Source organism: Armigeres subalbatus, unplaced genomic scaffold (genome assembly GCF_024139115.2).
Source record: "Armigeres subalbatus isolate Guangzhou_Male unplaced genomic scaffold, GZ_Asu_2 Contig1281, whole genome shotgun sequence".
In the NCBI taxonomy this organism is placed as follows: Eukaryota; Metazoa; Arthropoda; class Insecta; order Diptera; family Culicidae; genus Armigeres; species Armigeres subalbatus.
The window spans coordinates 30,926-51,470 of NW_026942047.1; the positions used below are offsets into that span (position 1 = coordinate 30,926).

Here is a 20,545-nt window from a genome sequence, read left to right on the forward strand (position 1 = left end):
CCTTAGCCGTGTGGTAAGACGCGCGGCCACAAAAGCAAGACCATGCTGAGGGTGGCTGGGTTCGATTCCCGGTGCCAGTCTAGACAATTTTCGGATTGGAAATTGTCTCGACTTCCCTTGGGCATAAAAGTATCATCGTGTTAGCCTCATGATATACGAATGCAAAATGGTAACTTTGGCTTAGAAACCTCGCAGTTAATAACTGTGGAAGTGCTGAATGAACACTAAGCTGCGAGGCGGCTCTGTCCCAGTGTGGGGATGTAATGCCAGGAAGAAGAAGAAGAAGAAGAAGATCTGTTACACGAAAAGTTTGGTAAAAATAGAAAATTTTCATTGGTAGGGACACGGCAGGTATTTTCGTCTGTTCGTCATAGTCTCGAAAACCAATTTTTTGTAAAACTCATACGTACCAAGTTGTACGCTCAGGAGAAACGTTCTGCTATAGTGGAGTTCTAGCAAATGTACGTTGCTTTCGTTGGTTTTAGCCCCTATGACGATGGACGGAAATACCTGCGGTGTTCCTACTTGGTGTGATTTGGCTGAACCCCGACCATGTTATCCTCTTTGCAAGTCTCGTCCCGGCTGACAACGAATTTGACTTCGCATACTTCGATCATAAAAACAAACTGCGATGCTTTGAATAAACGATGAACTGAAGTTGTTTGGTCCACTGTTTGTCTAAGCACAGAAGTGTACGATAGCGTGTGAGATGTTTCTCAAATTCTTCATCATCGTCTTAGTCGATAATATACCTTTGTAATGTCCTCCTGTTGAACCATCACCGTGGTCAGAATCCTATATCGAAAGAATGTCCAATTCAATCCAAGGCCTCAGAGATCCCTGCTAACAATTCCACACAAACACCGGTAATGCGAATTTGAGAATTATAGAAGAAAATAATATAAGAACCAAAAAATGTTTCGGAATGTCCGGAAGTTATTCAACATTTAGAGAAAGATTCCCGTTTTGTACTTTGTCATTTGAAATCCAACTTCCAGTAGAAATGTATAGTCATGGAAGCAGACAAAGAATTAGATTTTCTGGAAAACATGAAGCAAATTTGTTTACATTGCCAAACAGGTAATATCGATCAGGTATGCTTCCTGTTGGGTACCGCCCCAGGGTTGGGTACTTATGGTTTATGATTTAAAGCAACATTTAATCGTCGAGTCAGTGCACTTTCAACAATTGTCCTCTGGTGAAATTGTCACTCCTCCTGTTACGATTTGTTTAGCAGTGTACAGTTTATGAAGTACGCCCATCTATTTGAAGCAGAATCGACTTCAAACGTAACATCATCATCATAATGCTGACTATGGTAAGCGTGCATAACGATTTCGGTTTTGTAACTTTCAGTGCTTCTCATCCAATCTTGCACAACACCAAACCACATCACAATGTTCGCCTTTGTCTCAGTTCAACCCTTCGTGATCTGCGCCCATAAAGTTCGCACGTGAATCGAATCGACACCTTCGCCAGAACAATAATCAAACAAACACTAATCGTGGCCTCGTTTTGACTCTTTTCTCTCTATCTTCTATTTCAGCTGTCACCGCTCAACATCCTTCCGTATCAGTATCCCCCGCAGCCACCCTCCGTCAGCAGTCTCGGCTCGGTGGCATCGCTCGGTTCGGCGGGACTTTCTCCGACGCAATCGATCGCCTCCTCGAACGGTTCCGGTGTGGGCGGAGGCGGAGGAGGAACCGGTGCCGGTGCCAGCACCGCCAGTAGCAGCTTCAGTACGACCGGTGGAGGCGGTTCGAACGCCGCCAGCCCAGACACGGTGACCAGTGCAGCAGCAGCCGCCGCTGCCGTTGCCGCCACTTCCGCGTACGGTTTCGGCGCGATGGTCCAGCAGAGCCCTGCGACGGCGGCAGCGTTGGAGATGACCGCAAGGTGAGTCCCCCTATCGGACTTGTAAAAACGCTAGATTCTAATGGTGAATATTTTTTTTGTTTCTTCCAACAGGTCGCAACAGATGCACTATCCATCGTATCAATACCCGGCGGCCAGTTACTACAATAACATGGCCGGCAATCCTTGGTTCGCACAAGAGTCGATGTACCAGGGATGGCACGGCGAAGCGTACGGGTTGAAACTGGAAGATTATTCACACCAAACACAGGCACAGCGCCGCTGTGCTCGTTGTACCTGCCCTAATTGTATCAACGAACTGTCGGGTCTGCCACCGGTGGTCGGTCCGGACGAGAAGGGGAAACGGCAGCACATCTGTCACATACCGGGGTGCGAGAAGATCTATGGCAAGACGAGTCACCTGAAGGCGCATCTTCGGTGGCATACCGGAGAGCGGCCATTTTTGTGTAAATGGTTGTTCTGCGGCAAGCGGTTCACGCGGTCGGATGAGCTGCAGAGGCATTTCCGTACGCATACGGGGGAAAAGCGATTCACGCAGTATTTGTAGTAAGAAGTTTATGAGGAGTGATCATTTGGCGAAGCACGTGAAGACGCATGAGAACAAAGCGAAGAAGATTGCGAAGAAAAGTGAAAAGCGGAAGAGGCAAAATGAAAAGAAGATACGAAGCTAGGAAAAGTGGAGTGCAGTGGGAAGCGTTTAGAAATTAGTGACAAAGGCGGACAATTGACGGTGCCGAAGGTGAAGAAACTGAAGGGTAGTGAACATCAGGAAGACATTAATGCAAACATTAGAATGCCACAGATTAAGCAGGAGAAAGGGTACGAAAGTGTGAGCAAGACGATATTCTCGGGATGGGAGACTATGGCCAGAGTGGGGGCTATCAGTCCACGGCCATGAATTACCACCACCCGTCGTACTTCCAGAGTGCATTTTGCAGGAAGCGAGTAATCCGAGCAAAAACTTGTTCCATAATCCGTACTGCGATAGTGGCTTCCAGAGCCGATCGAATTTGTTCTCACCTCGTTAAATAGTAGCAGCGGGTGCGACTCGCTTGATCGACGAAACAACAACAACGCTAGTAGTGAGGTTAGCAATAGTCTAGTGAAACTGGAAGAGTACACCAACAGCCACAGTTTACTGAACAACGACAACGGTGCCAGCGGCCACCAGCAGCGAAGTAGCTCCAACAACAACCTACTACCTCATTCGCAAGCTCAAGTGTACCACATCCCATCAGAGATCGCGTCCAATTATGCCGCCTATTCGAACGTGAAGTTAGGATCGGCTGCCTACCATCCCAGTCACCATCACCATCATCCCCACCACCCCCATCAGCATGCCAGCGGCAATAGCGGTAGCAGTAGTAGTGCGTACGGTGACGTTAATCCAGCGTCGCACGGTGGTTCATCCGTCAACGAATCAAACAACAATAACAATAACGGTACCTCCTCCGTGACGGCATCTACGGCGGCTTCGTCAGCAGCGGCCGCCACGTACAACATGATGATGAACAATTACACAATCCATCATCATCACCATCACCATCTCAGTCAGCAGCACCAGCAACAGCAGCAGCAGCAACACCAACAGGAGATCGAACTGTTCAAGTAACTGCGTAACTGTGAGTGTTAGGCATGGCGGCCGGGACGGCGGCGGCGGCTTCTATTGTTTTGCGCGCGCAATTTAGATACGAAGCGCCCTTTGTTGCCGTCCGTCGAAGCAACCTGTCAAAAATGTGAGATTTTTTGTGACGTTCCTTTTGTCCGTGGATCCAAGTAGGCTCGAACTGAACCGCACGGCATGCTTTGTTTTTAAATACACACATTTCTCCTTTTTATTAAGCTAAGCGAAATATCGCGCGATGAAAAATGTGTTTTTAGTTGGTTAGGAAATAAAGAAACTCCTCTCCCGAGTGCCAATACAAAAGCTTTAGATTTTGTTTTTTATATCTGTTGGAGAACCGAATGCGAAAAGAAACTGAAAACTATTAAATTATGTCATGATTTATTTATGTTCCTACAATTGTCAGCGGGCGAAAAGACGTGGAAAATAATATACTCACAAAAGAAAAAGGGTGGCTTGAGAAGCCACTTCGAGTGAAAGAAACAAAAAGCATGCGGATGCGAACCCATACACTCATGAACGTCATTAAAAGCGGTGAAATTAGCAATTGTAAAATATAATTAAATTTATTTATATTTTCATTAATCATCTCATACAGCCGCTTGCGGTGCTGTTGTTTTTCCTCCGTAGTTGCTCTTTCCCACTCCGCACGGAAAAGTAACAGAGCACATAAAGAGTTACGGCGTAAAACCGGCGAGCAGTAAACCAGCCATTCATCGAAAGGTGTTTTGTGGACAAAAAAAACAACAATCGGAGATGGGGAGAAAACATTAAATTGAGGTCCAGTGAGCGGTTAAAATCTTTTATTCGCCAATTTCGCCTCCTCGTTGAAGCGTAACTGCCGCCGCTAAACCTAATTAATTTGTTCTTGTCCACTTTTTCCTCCGTGTCTAGTAGCTAGGCAGGCCTGGGCAGGCCTCGAGTGAGTAATTGTATAGAGAGTAATGCCAACAGATTTATTCTGGTGGGATTGTGGAGTGCGCTCGCGTGTGTTGATGTACAGTAATTTATAATTTTAAAATTAAGTAGTGCATATAGTAGCGGCCGTCGTTTCTCGTTTTGTTTTTGTTTTCGCGTCTCAATCCAATCCAATTTCCCCGAGTCGGATGGGGGAACACGTTGTACATTTCCGTGTATGTAGCTTTGATTGCCTTTTTCCACAGACTCGTATCTTCCTGTCACTTTTTACTCTCCGTTGTATGAATGTACTATAGAAGCAAATCAAGCAATAATATGAACAACACAGTCACTTGCCCATTATCCGATTGCGATTTAGAAAATATTTCCTCTCCGGAAGTCCCGTTGTAAATAAGCACCCTAATCAACTTTTAACGACGCATACAAGTTTAGCATTTTCCAATCAACCGAACAAATTAAATTTTACACATTTGCAAACAATCGAAGCTCTTTGACATTTACGAGCATAATTAGCGAAAAATGAAATAGAATCTACAAATCACAAAACAAAACAAATCGATCGTAAGTTTACAGTACCTTTGAAGCGCGCGGATGATACAAAGATGATAAAATTAAAAGATGCAGAAACGATAATGAAATGCTGTTTTATGAAAACCTCAGAAAAGTGAATAGCAAATAATAATAATAATAAAAATAATATTGATTATAAATAATGCAAAAAGAATCTCTTCGATGTTATATAAATATATATTTATGAATTCCAATTTGAATAAAACAAAACTTCAAATGTCATTTGAAAAAATAATCTCTGCATTCGTAGTTCAATTATGATGACAATTTCCTACTGCAATTTTATTGAATGTTATCTCCACTGTTGTCCGAGGTTTTGTCTGTGTGTGTTTGTTTTTTGCTCCTGGTGTTGTTTTCATTCCAATAGTGTGAACCATCGGTTTTGTGTGGTTTCCATAAACCTTTTTACCTTTATCGTAAAACAAAGTTGTATCATTTCTAAGGCCATACCGTACGCTCGGTTTCATCTTCAAAATTGCGAATGACTTTCGAGACCCATTTTGTTTACGATCGCTCTACTGTTCGATTGTACGATCTCAACTAGAGTATTGTTGCATCGTCTGGTGCTCCTATCAGGCATACTGGATCGACAGAATTGAGTCCGTAAAGAAGAAATTTGTTCGTCGTGTCTTGCGACACTTACCTTGGGGCGATCCGGTGAATCTACCTCCATATGCGAATCGATGCAGACTGATAGGAATTGACACTCTGGAAAACCGACGCCGAATCGCACAAGTAACTTTTACTGCAACATTATTGACCGGATTCATAGACTCCAGAAATTCTGCGCCAGTTCAATATCTACGCACCGGAACGGATAATGAGACCACGAAATTTTCTCTCTCTTGAAACCCACAATAGACAATACGGCTCACATGAACCGATACGTGCAATGGCTGCATCCTTCAACACAGTTGGACTCTACGAGTGGAGTGACGTGAGATTGCTCGAATGACGTGAGAAGAGTCTCTCTGACTTGATTGTCATCGGCAACTGCTTCCTCCGGCGGCATTTCGACCAGCAGGGGTGGTGCCACACGCTTACCCGCTGCCTACTATTGCCACCGGGAACACAGGCCTATTCTTATTGGTCCACCGCTGCTCGGACCTACTCCTGTAGTTCCTGGTTTAGGAATGGGCACTACGCTATGGTGTCTCCGCCTAGATGCAGCTCTCACCGTTGATGCGCTTAAACACATCGACCAAAAATTCCAATTGTTTTTACCATTTTACTCATATCTATAGACATATGAGACATGGCTAGTGATGGGTTAACACTCCATTCGTGTCATTCATACCTTCTTGCCATATTTTACCATGAATGCCTTCACGTTTTTTAGGTGCAATATAATTGCCTACTTTTTGGCAAATTGCCAGCAATATGCACTAAGCTTTCAAAGCTTGCTTACATCACATGTTAAAGAATTTGTGATATGCGAAGATTTATAATAAGTGCCTTGCCTTTTTTTTTTTAGCTTTTTCAGTACATTTAAATACTTGTTCGACTTTAATTTATTTTATTTATTTTTTAAACTTAATCGCTGTCACCACAATTAGGATATTTGAATTAGTTAATAAGATTTTATTTATTAAGACAATGTTCTGTCAGATGAATTTAAAGGAAACAATAAACAATAAACAATAAACAATAAACAATAAACAATAAACAATAAACAATAAACAATAAACAATAAACAATAAACAATAAACAATAAACAATAAACAATAAACAATAAACAATAAACAATAAACAATAAACAATAAACAATAAACAATAAACAATAAACAATAAACAATAAACAATAAACAATAAACAATAAACAATAAACAATAAACAATAAACAATAAACAATCAACAATAAACAATAAACAATAAACAATAAACAATACAATGAACAATAAACAATAAACAATAAACAATAAACAATAAACAATAAACAATAAACAATAAACAATAAACAATAAACAATAAACAATAAACAATAAACAATAAACAATAAACAATAAACAATAAACAATAAACAATAAACAATAAATAATAAACAATAAACAATAAACAATAAACAATAAACAATAAACAATAAACAATAAACAAAAAACAATAAACAATAAACAATAAACAATAAACAATAAACAATAAACAATAAACAATAAACAATAAACAATAAACAATAAACAATAAACAATAAACAATAAACAATAAACAATAAACAATAAACAATAAACAATAAACAATAAACAATAAACAATAAGCAAAAAATACAATAAACAATAAACAAAAACCAATCAACAATAAACAACAAACAATAAACAATAAACAATAAACAATAAACAATAAACAATAAACAATAAACAATAAACAATAAACAATAAACAATAAATAATAAACAATAAACAATAAACAATAAACAATAAACAATAAACAATAAACAATAAATAATAAACAATAAAATAATAAACAATAAACAATAAACAATTAATAATTAACAATTAATAATTAATAATTAATAATTAATAATTAATAATTAATAATTAATAATTAATAATTAATAATTAGTAATTAATAATTATCAATTAATAATTAATAATTAATAATTAATAATTAATAATTAATAATTAATAATTAACAATTAATAATTAATAATTAATAATTAATAATTAATAATTAATAATTAATAATTAGTAATTAATAATTATCAATTAATAATTAATAATTAATAATTAATAATTAATAATTAATAATTAACAATTAACAATTAATAATTAACAATTAACAATTAACAATTAACAATTAATAATTAATAATTAACAATTAATAATTAACAATTAACAATTAATAATTAATAATTAATAATTAATAATTAACAATTAACAATTAATAATTAATAATTAACAATTAATAATTAATAATTAACAATTAATAATTAACAATTAATAATTAATAATTAATAATTAATAATTAACAATTAACAATTAACAATTAATAATTAATAATTAATAATTAACAATTAACAATTAATAATTAACAATTAATAATTAATAATTAACAATTAACAATTAATAATTAATAATTAATAATTAACAATTAATAATTAACAATTAACAATTAATAATTAACAATTAATAATTAACAATTAATAATTAATAATTAACAATTAATAATTAATAATTAACAATTAATAATTAATAATTAATAATTAATAATTAATAATTAACAATTAATAATTAACAATTAATAATTAATAATTAATAATTAATAATTAACAATTAACAATTAACAATTAATAATTAATAATTAATAATTAATAATTAATAATTAACAATTAATAATTAATAATTAACAATTAACAATTAATAATTAACAATTAACAATTAATAATTAACAATTAATAATTAACAATTAACAATTAACAATTAACAATTAACAATTAATAATTAACAATTAACAATTAATAATTAACAATTAACAATTAACAATTAATAATTAACAATTAACAATTAACAATTAACAATTAACAATTAACAATTAACAATTAATAATTAATAATTAACAATTAATAATTAACAATTAACAATTAACAATTAATAAATTAACAATTAACAATTAATAATTAATAATTAACAATTAATAATTAACAATTAACAATTAACAATTAACAATTAACAATTAACAATTAACAATTAACAATTAACAATTAACAATTAACAATTAACAATTAACAATTAACAATTAACAATTAACAATTAACAATTAACAATTAACAATTAACAATTAACAATTAACAATTAACAATTAACAATTAACAATTAACAATTAACAATTAACAATTAACAATTAACAATTAACAATTAACAATTAACAATAAACAATGAACAATTTCCTAGCGTACCTTAGCTTGATTGACTGTTCACTTCATAGTTGTCAGTCGTGATTGACCGAGAAACAATAAAAATATTAAAAATATGCACTGGTCACCGATTGAATAGCCTTCTTGGGATTAGAAAACTATTCTTACATGATTTGGGGTTTCATTAATTCAAGATCAATAACGATGCTGGCCACGTCCTCACAGTCAATTAAAGATTACGGGAGGAAAATTAGTTCGAGACTCATTTCTATAAAAGACCGAGGAATCCATCGCAGCTCCGTGTGCACCATGGGAAAGTGATAGTTCGTTAGATCATAAGGTAATCTATGGGAAGTCGCCTTGGCAGCCCTTTCTTTGTACTTTTAAGGTTTGAGGGAAGCTCTCTCGCGGTAGAGCGCTATTTTCGTACTAAAATGTCTATAACTCGGAACTGGGAACGAATTTCGCTTATCCCAACTGACAATCTCTTTGAAATTTATCAAGGAATGCTCCTACAAAATTGCATGGGCCTAATATTTCCCAAATTTGAATTAAGCTCTAAATATTGAAAAATTGTGCAACTGAAATTTTCGCTTCTCAGTACCTTTCTCCGATGATTTGAGGCACAAAGGAATCGAATTTCCCAAAACTCAACTGACAAAAGTTTCAAATTTTTCCAACGATCATTTTGATGTAATAAAAAGTATATGTCACCGCAATAAATTTTGGAGGAAGCTCTTTTTACTTCAACCACAAAAGTTACCATTTCGGGAGAACAGCCGACAGTATATTTTCATGTGACGGCAGGAAAGGAGCGATGAGAGCGAAAGAAAGTCCGTCAACTTTGCATCTAGCGTGACACTAGAAAAAAGCGTATTCCTATTTGTGAACACGAGGATACCAAATATATAAATTGAAATCAAATATAGGAATAAACAATTAAAAATAAATAAGATAAGTATGAAAAATAAAACAAATAAGACAAACTAAACAAATAAGACAAATAAAGCAAATAAGACAAATAAGACAAATATGACAAATAAAACAAATAAAAAAAATTCCGTCGGAAGTTCCTACAAGAATTCCTTCGAAAGTTCCTCCTGGAATTCCTAAGGAAGTTTATCCAGAAATTCTTTCGGAAGTTCCTCCAGAAACTTCTTCTGAAGTTTATCCAGAAATTCTTCCGGAAGTTCCTCCAGGAATTCATTCGGAAGTTCTTCCAGGAATTCCTAAGGAAGTTCCCCCGGGAATTCCTCCGGAAGTTCCCCCGGGAATTCCTCCGGAAGTTCCCCCGGGAATTCCTCCGGAAGTTCCCCCGGGAATTCCTCCGGAAGTTCCCTAGAGACTTCCTCCGGAAGTTTCCTTGGGAATTCGTCCGGAAGTTCACTTGGGAATTCCTCCAGAAGTTCCCATGGGAATTCCTCCGGAAGTTCGCTAGGGAATTCTTCGGGAAGTTCGCTTGGGAATTCCTCCGGAAGTTCCCTTGGGAATTCCTCCGGAAGTTCCTGTTAACTTCCTCTCTTCCACTAGGCTAGCTAGAGCTTGAGGGTCTTACTCGCAGGGTCGGCTCTTTCAGCTTATCAAGGGTTCAACAACAAAAGTCACTATTTTTGATTGAGCTTAATAATGAATTTATTAATATTACTCACAAAGGGTGTATGGGTGTGTGTGGGTTTCGGTACGTTGGCCGGCCGGCGTGAACTGCTGATGTCGGGGGTAGCGATAGTTCGTCGTACAGCGGGTGAACGGGACATTAGCCGCTGTCTTTCGGTGGGCTAAACTTCTCGCTAGACAGGTTATCCAGAGCTATCAAAGCTAACGGGTGACTCTAGGGCGGACTGCCCTATCCTATGGCTTCTGGGTGACCAGATAAGGTCCGAACGTTCCGTATTCGGTGAAGGACGATTCTTCGAGGCATCCACCAGACCTAGCTTGAGCGATTCGGTTTCCGTAGCAATCGCTGGGTCAGTTGGGGTGCTCTTAAACTGAGCACTTTTGGGTCCTGATTGCACACGTGGAGATCGGATTGAGGTTAGTTTTAGGTACAGGCTGTGGGATTTGGGGCTTGTCTCTCCAGATACTCGAGAAACCTGATTATATCATACCTGATTAAAAAATAGTAAGTACCTCGAATTAACGATCACTTTGGCACTCTTAGGGACCTAATAGGTCAAATTGGACTTTCCAATACGAATCCAAATACGATCCTCTCTAGTCTCCGTTTACCTATAGCCTATCCATTCTTGCCCTGTAGTTTTTACCATCCTTTTTGGCGATAATTGCTCAACTCGCGACAACTTTTTAGCTGATACCCATGCAGCAGTTTTATGCGTGTTCTGTGTTCGAAAGTGTTTCAAAATTTTTGTTTTTATTTTATTTTATAGCTCTTCGTTTTTAAATATTGTATTATCTTTTATTTACGGAAGCTCCTCCAGGAATTCCTCCGGAAGTTCCTCCAGGAATTCCTCCGGAAGTTCCTCCAGGAATTCCTCCGGAAGTTCCTCCAGGAATTCCTCCGGAAGTTCCTCCAGGAATTCCTCCGGAAGTTCCTCCAGGAATTCCTCCGGAAGTTCCTCCAGGAATTCCTCCGGAAGTTCCTCCAGGAATTCCTCCGGAAGTTCCTCCAGGAATTCCTCCGGAAGTTCCTCCAGGAATTCCTCCGGAAGTTCCTCCAGCAATTCCTCCGGAAGTTCCTCCAGGAATTCCTCCGGAAGTTCCTCCAGGAATTCCTCCGGAAGTTCCTCCAGGAATTCCTCCGGAAGTTCCTCCAGGAATTCCTCCGGAAGTTCCTCCAGGAATTCCTCCGGAAGTTCCTCCAGGAATTCCTCCGGAAGTTCCTCCAGGAATTCCTCCGAGAGTTCCTCCAGGAATTCCTCCGGAAGTTCCTCCAGGAATTCCTCCGGAAGTTCCTCCAGGAATTCCTCCGGAAGTTCCTCCAGGAATTCCTCCGGAAGTTCCTCCAGGAATTCCTCCGGAAGTTCCTCCCGGAATTTCTCTGGAAGTTCCTCCAGGAATTCCTCCGGAAGTTCCTCCAGGAATTTCTCTGGAAGTTCCTCCAGGAATTCCTCTGGATTTTCCTCCAGGAATTCTTCCGGAAGTTCCTCCAAGAGTTCCTCCAAGAGTTCCTCCGGAAGTTCCTCTAAGAGTTCTTACGGAAGTTCCTCCAGAAGTTCCCCCAGGAATTCCTCCGAAAGTTCCTCCAGGAATTCCTCCGGAAGTTCCTCCAGGATTTCCTCCGGAAGTTCCTGCAGGAATTCCTCCGGAAGTTCCTCCAGGAATTCCTTTGTGGACGTTCTTACAGTTATTGTGCCGCATTTTCTTCATCGTACTTTCTCGAAGGTTAAAGGCTTTTTTACAAACGTGACCTTTAAATGGTCTTGTTGTTTAGAAGTTATCACGCCTATCTAGAGAGTAGTAGGTTAAGGGTTCGAGTTCCTTCGAGACACGTGGATTCTTTTTCGCAAATCTAGTTTCAATTCGTTCATTTCGGAAGCATGTGCTGTGCATATGCGCAGTCAAGTTATGAAACAAATTATGTTCGGCTGAGTATACGTTGTTCAGCAAGGGATCTAGTGGCATAAGTAGCCTTAGAAAGACATTTTATCACGTCGTTTTTCGCACTGCTTCAGCTGGCAATCAGCTGCATGATTTGCAGTTGTGGGTAGGTTATCGTCAAATGATTACGATTTATAGACTATATAATAAAAATAAATGCTGCATAATTGACCTTTCCCGTCAAAAATTTAATGTTGTTTTTTTGTCTAAGTCGATTCATAAGGTCAATTTTCCCAACTTTTTGATTTGTTTTTTTAATTTAAAAAATACTTAGAGGCGTCAAAACATATGGGTTCTTTGGAAAAGTTGACCTTAAATAAACCAAAGAATTGATTGAGCAAATAAGAACTTTTAACGAGAAGGTCAATTGTGAGTGGATAACTGTCTTGTGAACTTGTCTGAAAATATGTTTTTCTACAGAAGTTAGATAAAACTGGCTTTCTCCTAGCTAAAGTACACATCAACGTGCCTCGAAGACAACTACGGCATTACATACTTCTTGCCGAGTCTACTCACCGTACAAACTATGGATACAATGAGCCATGGAGCATGTGCTGCCGCATGTTTAATGAAGTAAGTCACGTGTTTGATTTTAATATTAGTAAAGAGGCCTATAAGTCAAGAATACAAAACCTAGTATAGCTAAACTCAATAATTTAAATACTCTTTTGAAACAAAAAATAGCAATCCCCTTAGCCTTCGGCCTTAATAAATAACAGAATATCAATAATGATTGAATAATTGACGTTGTAAAAATATTCAAAAATCGATTCATTTTTTACGGGAACGGCAGTGTAAGAAAATTCATTTTTTTAAATTCTTTATTAAAGTGTTTTTAAGAAAATTCATCATCGGTGGCGCATATGTCTACTAAATACAAAGCACTATCATTACTAGGTGATTTATATTGTGTTTTATTGTATAAGATATTATCATGATCTGCTTTAAAGGACATTAAAATATGATACACTTTTATGTTATACAAAACGGCACGAAAGGAAGACGTGGCATTTTTACCAATTAGGGGCCGTACCCTAATAACGTAAGCATTTTTTTTTAGGTTTTTCAACCACCATGTAAGATTTTTCCCATACAAATCATTTTTCATTTATATGGAGCGTAAGAAAATGGCAGACCCCCTCCTTCCAAAAGTTCTTACGTAATTAGTGTACGACTCCTTAGGGTCAATTCTCTGCAGAGGCTTAAAAATCAAATATGAAAGCATAATTTTGGCAAAACTCACCCATGACTTGTGAATTAACTTTGCAGTTAGTTGGAATTGAATTTAAAGAAGCAATAGCTTCTTTAGAGGAGTGTGCCGAAGCGCAATAGCCTACCGAGAATACCTGCCAATACCCTACTCCTATCAATCCAATTTAATAATTACAATTGACTCCAGAAAATTAGACCCTAAAAATCTATTTTATAATTTTTCACGTCCCCACTTGAGATAATATGAAATAATTACAAAATACTTCAAATTAAGAAGAAGCTAAGCTACGAAAAAAACGCCCGAACAAATAAGATATCCCTTCCGGATCAGGAACTAGTGGAAAAATGAATTCTTACGGCAAATTACATATGATTACGGGACACTTGAGAGTTCTAGTTGCTTCATCCCACCTTTAATTATTTGCTCACCTTCTCTTCCATTGCTCTGGTTCCAAACCCTCGAGAAAGAAGCCAGTCAGAACCCAAACAGTAACAGATCACATTATGTAGCCGGCCCGGGTGATGCTCGCTCGTGAAGCATAACAGAGCTACGTAGTACAACAATTGCGGCGCGTCAGTCTCCACAGTTGACGCGTCGCGCCGCGAAGCTGCCGATAATGAGGGAAGCCACCAATTTTCCCAAGTCAGCAGCGTCAATTGATCGGATAATAATCGGATTCACTGCATTGTGGGGCACCCCAGTACGGGCGGCTGCACAGCCGGGTACTTTTGAACATGAGCTGGACAAAACTGGTAAGGTTAGTTTAAACTAGGGATCCTACATTCAGAGATATGCGAAAGCGGCCATCTTGAGCCAATAGATCATTGAGAGCTGTCAGAATCTGAGCCAAATGAACATTGTTATTGTTGGGGATTGAAAGGTATTGCGATTGTAATGAAAAATATTTTACGAAAAGTTTTGTCGAATAAACAATTTGTTTTACATTGGCAAATTGAAGTAGTCTAGTTAACGCATGGTACTTTGTTCATTTGTATTGCATTTTTATTTTAGTGATAATGTACTGTTGGACGTTAGATAACGAAATCTGAAAATCCCATTATACGCAAAGTCATGTTCGAGCTCCAACATTTTGCGCCACGGCAAGTGCTGGCAGCGTTTGTTTACGAAAGTAACAACGTTGCTAAATCGTCTGGAAAAGTATTCGCACATCTCTTAATATAGGATCCCTAGTTTAAACCGTTGAAAGGGATAAAACCCGTTGGAAAATTATGTCTGCCACAATTTTAAGGTGATTATAGAATGAAGCCAGAAATCGGCCATTTTGTAAACCACGTGCTTTTCCAATATTTTTTTCAACAGCACGAGATGAAAGAACCATATCGCGTATGGGGCTGAAATAATGGTAGATCGTTTGCTTAGTTATGCTGAACAATCATAATTTGAGTTTCGGCACTGTACGAAAACTATTCCGCCAGATTTGGGTTTTGTAAATGTATGTAGATAAACAAGTGGTGAATTTGAAATTCACCACGGGCTACATTCTATAATCACCTTAAAGGAAGAGTAGTGTTTGATCTTCAAAATAAGTGAAAAAGATTATTAGAATGCTAATTTGAAAGTTCTATTTTGACCTTACGAATGAAATCGTAATCATATTACTTGTTCTATGTAGGGAATTTTCTCCAAATTTTCCCCCATTTCCGGCTGCTGCATTCGGATGCGGCACAAGTTGCTGACAATCAATCGATCTACTAGTAGAAAGAGTGGGAGTACGGGGTAGTAGAGTAGCTTGAGGATGATGCGTTGCATGACTCAGGTGGAGAAAGAGGAGGCAGTTGTTGTTGGGATCTTTTTACGGTTTCGGTCGAGCAAGGGGTTTCTAGTTGAAGCGCCGCCGCCACCACCGAAGCCGACACCTCAAATCACGTCAAATCGACTGGCAGGCAAGCAACGAAAAAAGCTGCATGTGAAAAGATGCTCACCGTTACTGAGCTTGTTTAAGAGCATGAGTTGAGAAAATTATTGATTTCAAGGCAATCTAGGATTAGTCGTGGATCTCTTTGAAACAAATTTAACCCTTAAGGTGTTTATAGAATGAAGCCCGTGGTGAATTTCAAATTCACCACACGTTTATCTGCATATATATCCAAAAGCCCAAATCTGGCGTAATAGTTTTCGTACAGTGCCGAAACTCAAATCATGATTGTTCAGCATAACTAAGCAAACGATCTACCATTATTTCAGCCGCACACGCGTTATGGTTCTTTCATCTCGTGCTCTTGAAAAAAATATTGGAAAAGCACGTGGTTTACAAAATGGCCGATTTCTGGCTTCATTCTATAATCACCTTAAATGCGCAATGTTGTTTTAAAACAACAAACCGAAAATACGTTTAATATTAATAATTTCAATGGTTATTTACGTTAAAAACATTTCCGACGATTTCTAAAAAAATCGCCTTGCGCCTTTAAGGGTTAAGGCAAACTATGTGCATATTCATCATACAGAAGAAATATTAACTTACGAGTCACTGGTAATTCTGCATTTATTCCACAATTTTAAACGAATATTATTTTTATTCATTCTCTAATGTCCTTACCTTTATTTCTTCTCCACCTTTTTCCAACAATTGTTTAATGTATAATAATTTGTACCATTTTTCTTTTAACAAAACATGTTTCTCAGGAACTGTTAAAAAATTACTGTCCAGTGTTACTTACAGTTCTTACGAATAAATTAAATCGTCCCTACAAAATGTCTTACAATGGTAAGGTTTATAGCATAGCATAGCATAGTTACGGTGTACTTCGTAGATTGGACACTAGTGATACTCATGTTTTTCTTTTGAAATCCTTATTCAGATTGCTATCAGAAATAAAGGTGGGCGTAGTCCTTAATTTCAATCTAGGGCAAAAATCACAAAAGCATGAGGATTACTACTCCTGGCCACGCTCATCTTCACCGTAACTTGAAGGGGAAGGAAATGTTGGTGTAGTACTTACTTAACGAGAGGCCCTGACTCAGCGACACCCTCATAAGTACCACGGAGTTGGAAATTGGGGAAGGTATTAGTTGGGTCAGGATTTGCCTGTAGCTGACAATGTGACCGTGGTAGATCTTACACCGTAACAATGTCTTACAATGGTAAGGTTTATAATTCATAAACTTGAGTTGAGTCAGGCGAGCGTAATTTCCGTTAATTTAAGTGAGATTCTGCAGTGATAATCATGAACAAACAGAATACAAATTTTATGTCAGGTTGCTAGTGAAAGCATTTTTATTGCGAACCATACAAAATGGCCAAGAAAGGTAATGTGACAAGTTACTTCAAAATTGAAATTACAAAGTTTGTGAAGAAAGCTCGTATATTTATTGATAAAGACAGGATCACCGTCTTCGACCATAGGTCGCACAGACTGAACACTAGGGAGCCAATGCACTATGGTCCAGGATACAGATTTACGCGGAAAGTTGCATTTACGCCAAAACTATATTTTTAGAAAAAACTGTTGTTCTACAAAATTGTTCGAAATAGTAAGGCCATCATTATGGTGCAACCAAACAATAGAGTGGCCCATCATATAAAAAAAAAATTAGAAATTTTTTTTGTTTCTCGAAAATATTGGCATGTTATGTTCTACAAATTCATAGCGCAGCTTATTCCAATCAATTTTGTTAAAAAACTTTTCTGTAGCTCTTAAGTTTACTGATTTAGAGCAATTTTATTTAATTGGATTAGGGTGTACCTCAAAAAAACAGTATTTTGGACCTACTTTTCTTGTTTCAGATTTCTCTAAAAAGTCATCAAAAGTCAAAGTCAATTCAGGAGACTTTTGTAGCCTAAAAATTGCAACTTTTGATGGGTAAATGTGCTCAATATCTTTTTCCGATCAAAAGTTATAATCGTTTTTCTGTCAAAATTAAATTTTTTTCATAAGTTGATCTCCGGTTAGGGCAGACCAAAAACATATGTTTACACGGCATTTAAAAGATAAATTTATATTCTTTATTATGTCAAAAAAATGGAGATATGTTATTTTTTTATCTCAAGTTTTACCAACTTCACTAAAATGATGTTTTTTAAATAAATTGATATAGATATAGAAGATATAGACGATGTTCTTATAGCAAAACACGGATCTTGAAAAGCTCCAAAAGTCTTCAGAAGGTGACATTTGTGAAAAATGAAAAGTTAAAAATCTACAGCTTTAAACTTTTTATAAGTTAATTATCATTATCATCGTATCGCAAGTTTTACGAGAAAAGATGCATTTTCGGCCTAAAGTATACTTCTAAGAAAACAATTTGTTCTACAAAGTTGTTCTGGATACTTATTATAGAGCGCTTATTGTAGAGTTACCAAAAAATATGCTGGACCATTTTATAAAAACGTTAGATTTTTTTATTTTTTATTTTGCGGAATATTGACATGAAACGTTGTACAAAGTTGTAGCGCAGCTTTTTCCAATCAACCAGGGTTTCGACTTTTCGTTTCAATGAGACCAAAGTAAGCGTTTTTCGGGCCAAGGGAAACTGTTGTTCGTTGTTTATGTTGAGAATCATCATTCACCCATCAACCTTTCCTTAGACTTAGCCTTGGAAGATAAACGAAAATCTTGCATATTGAATGAAAATCCTTTTTCGTTTCATCACTTTTCAAGTGAGTGAGAGACTTTTCGCGAGAATTATCGCAGAACAATTACAAAATTGTTTGGCCGCGCCGGGATTCGAACCCAGAATAGTAACAATAATAGATGTGGGGATGCGCCTACTCTAGCCACACCACCACGCTGTCCGTATAAAAGCGTTAAGTTATTTGTTCCACATAAGCTACTACCATTTGCATTTATGATGCCACGAAAAGACTCGAATATGCTAGCTTAGCTTAGCTTTAGCTTTGACTGACTACACATATCTATGGTTGCTACTCCGTGATTGACCAGAATCAGTGAAATTGCACAAAGAATCAACTGAATGATTGATTGGGATTGTTCAAGCATTCTCAGTGTGCAAGTTTCAGTGACTCTAAAATTCAAATGATCAATAACGGCGCCGGCCACGTCCTTGTAGTCAGTAAGGAAGAAGGAAGGAATATTAGTAGGTGGTTTTTGCTATTTGAAGACCGTGTTTACCTCTGCGTCTCCACAAAACCACAGGAAGGATTATCAGTTAATTGGTAGGCATCGCTGGATCTGGATTCACTCTGATAAGCGATACGACCATGCCATTCTTTATACACAGTGATTTTACCTAGCCATGAATCGGGCGCGAAAAGTAGTACGAACTAACTACCGGCCTACCGGGCGCGCAACGCAGAACACAATATTTCGGCCGATCGCGCGATCGTTCTGCTGTCCGAAATAAGAGAATTCTCGCACTTAACTCTTTTATTACCGGCCGCGCAATGAAGAACCTATATTTCGGCCGATCGCGTCATCGTTCTGCAGTCTGAAGCAAGAGAAATCACGCACTGAACTGAATTTTATTACCGGCCGCGCAAAGCAGAACACAATATTTTGGCCGATCGCACCATCGTTCTGCTGTCCGAAACAAGAGAAATCACGCACTGAACTGATTTTTATTACCGGCCGCGAAATGCAGAACAAATATTTCGGGCGATCGCGTCATCGTTCTGCAGTCCGAAACAAGAGAAATCACGCACTGAACTGATTTTTATTACTGGCCGCGCAATGCAGAACAAATATTTCGGACGATCGCGTCATCGTTCTGCAGTCCGAAACAAGAGAAATCACGCACTGAACTGATTTTTATTACCGGCCGCGAAATGCAGAACAAATATTTCGGGCGATCGCGTCATCGTTCTGCAGTCCGAAACAAGAGAAATCACGCACTGAACTGATTTTTATTACCGGCCGCGAAATGCAGAACAAATATTTCGGACGATCGCGTCATCGTTCTGCAGTCCGAAACAAGAGAAATCACGCACTGAACTGATTTTTATTACCGGCCGCGCAATGCAGAACAAATATTTCGGACGATCGCGTCATCGTTCTGCAGTCCGAAACAAGAGAAATCACGCACTGAACTGATTTTTATTACCGGCCGCGAAATGCAGAACAAATATTTCGGACGATCGCGTCATCGTTCTGCAGTCCGAAACAAGAGAAATCTCGCACTGAACTCCACGAAAAGACTCGAATATGGAAGAAAAAGAGCAAACCAACGTTTGGCGGCAATCGAAGTGAGCGAAAAATAGTTATCACTCTCCAGGCTGTTTTTCGTTCCCGAAAAGCGATTTCGTCCCGAAAATGTTCGTTAGGGAGCTCCTGAGATGGAGGGAGCATTACGAACCCTGCAATCAACTGTGCTATAAAACTTTTTATGTAGCTCTTAAGCTCACTTGTTTAGAATAATTTTACTTACCGGAATTAGATTGTCCCTCAAAAAACAATATTTATGATCTGCTCATTTAATTTTTTATTTTTCACGGATATAACCTTCTGAAGTCTTTTCAGGGGGGCTTTTCAAAACGCGTGATTTGCTATGAGAATATCGTCTGTATCTTCTTCCGATGTCGAGTTATATCAATTCATTCAAAAAAAAATGATTTTAGTAAAATTGGTAAAACTTGAGATAAAAAATAACATATCTCCAATTTTTTGACATAATAAGGAATATTAATTTTTCTTTCAAATGCCGTGTAAACATATTTTTTTAATCTGCCCTAAACGGAGATATCAACTCATGAAAAAAATGTAATTTATATTATATATTGAAATATATATTGAGCATCCCTAGTAACATTTTGGTTTTATGTTGGTTTTATAACACTCTTGTAGAGTGAAGTATGGTCTATAAGAGCGTTATATAATTTAAAATGTTATTGAGATATTTACCCATCAAAAGTTGCATTTTTTGAGCTCTAAAAGTCACCTGAAGACGACTTTTCCGAAAAATCTGAAACAAAAAAAGTAGTTTATAATATTGTTTTTTTAAGGAACACCCTAATTCAAGAAGGTAA

The 20,545-nt window shown here is 37.5% G+C and overlaps 1 pseudogene; it reads left to right on the forward strand.

The window, feature by feature from the left end:
* Positions 1 to 1,214: 1,214 nt before the first annotated feature.
* LOC134202558 (transcription factor btd-like) lies at positions 1,215 to 3,808 on the forward strand (annotated as a pseudogene).
* Positions 3,809 to 20,545: the final 16,737 nt, after the last annotated feature.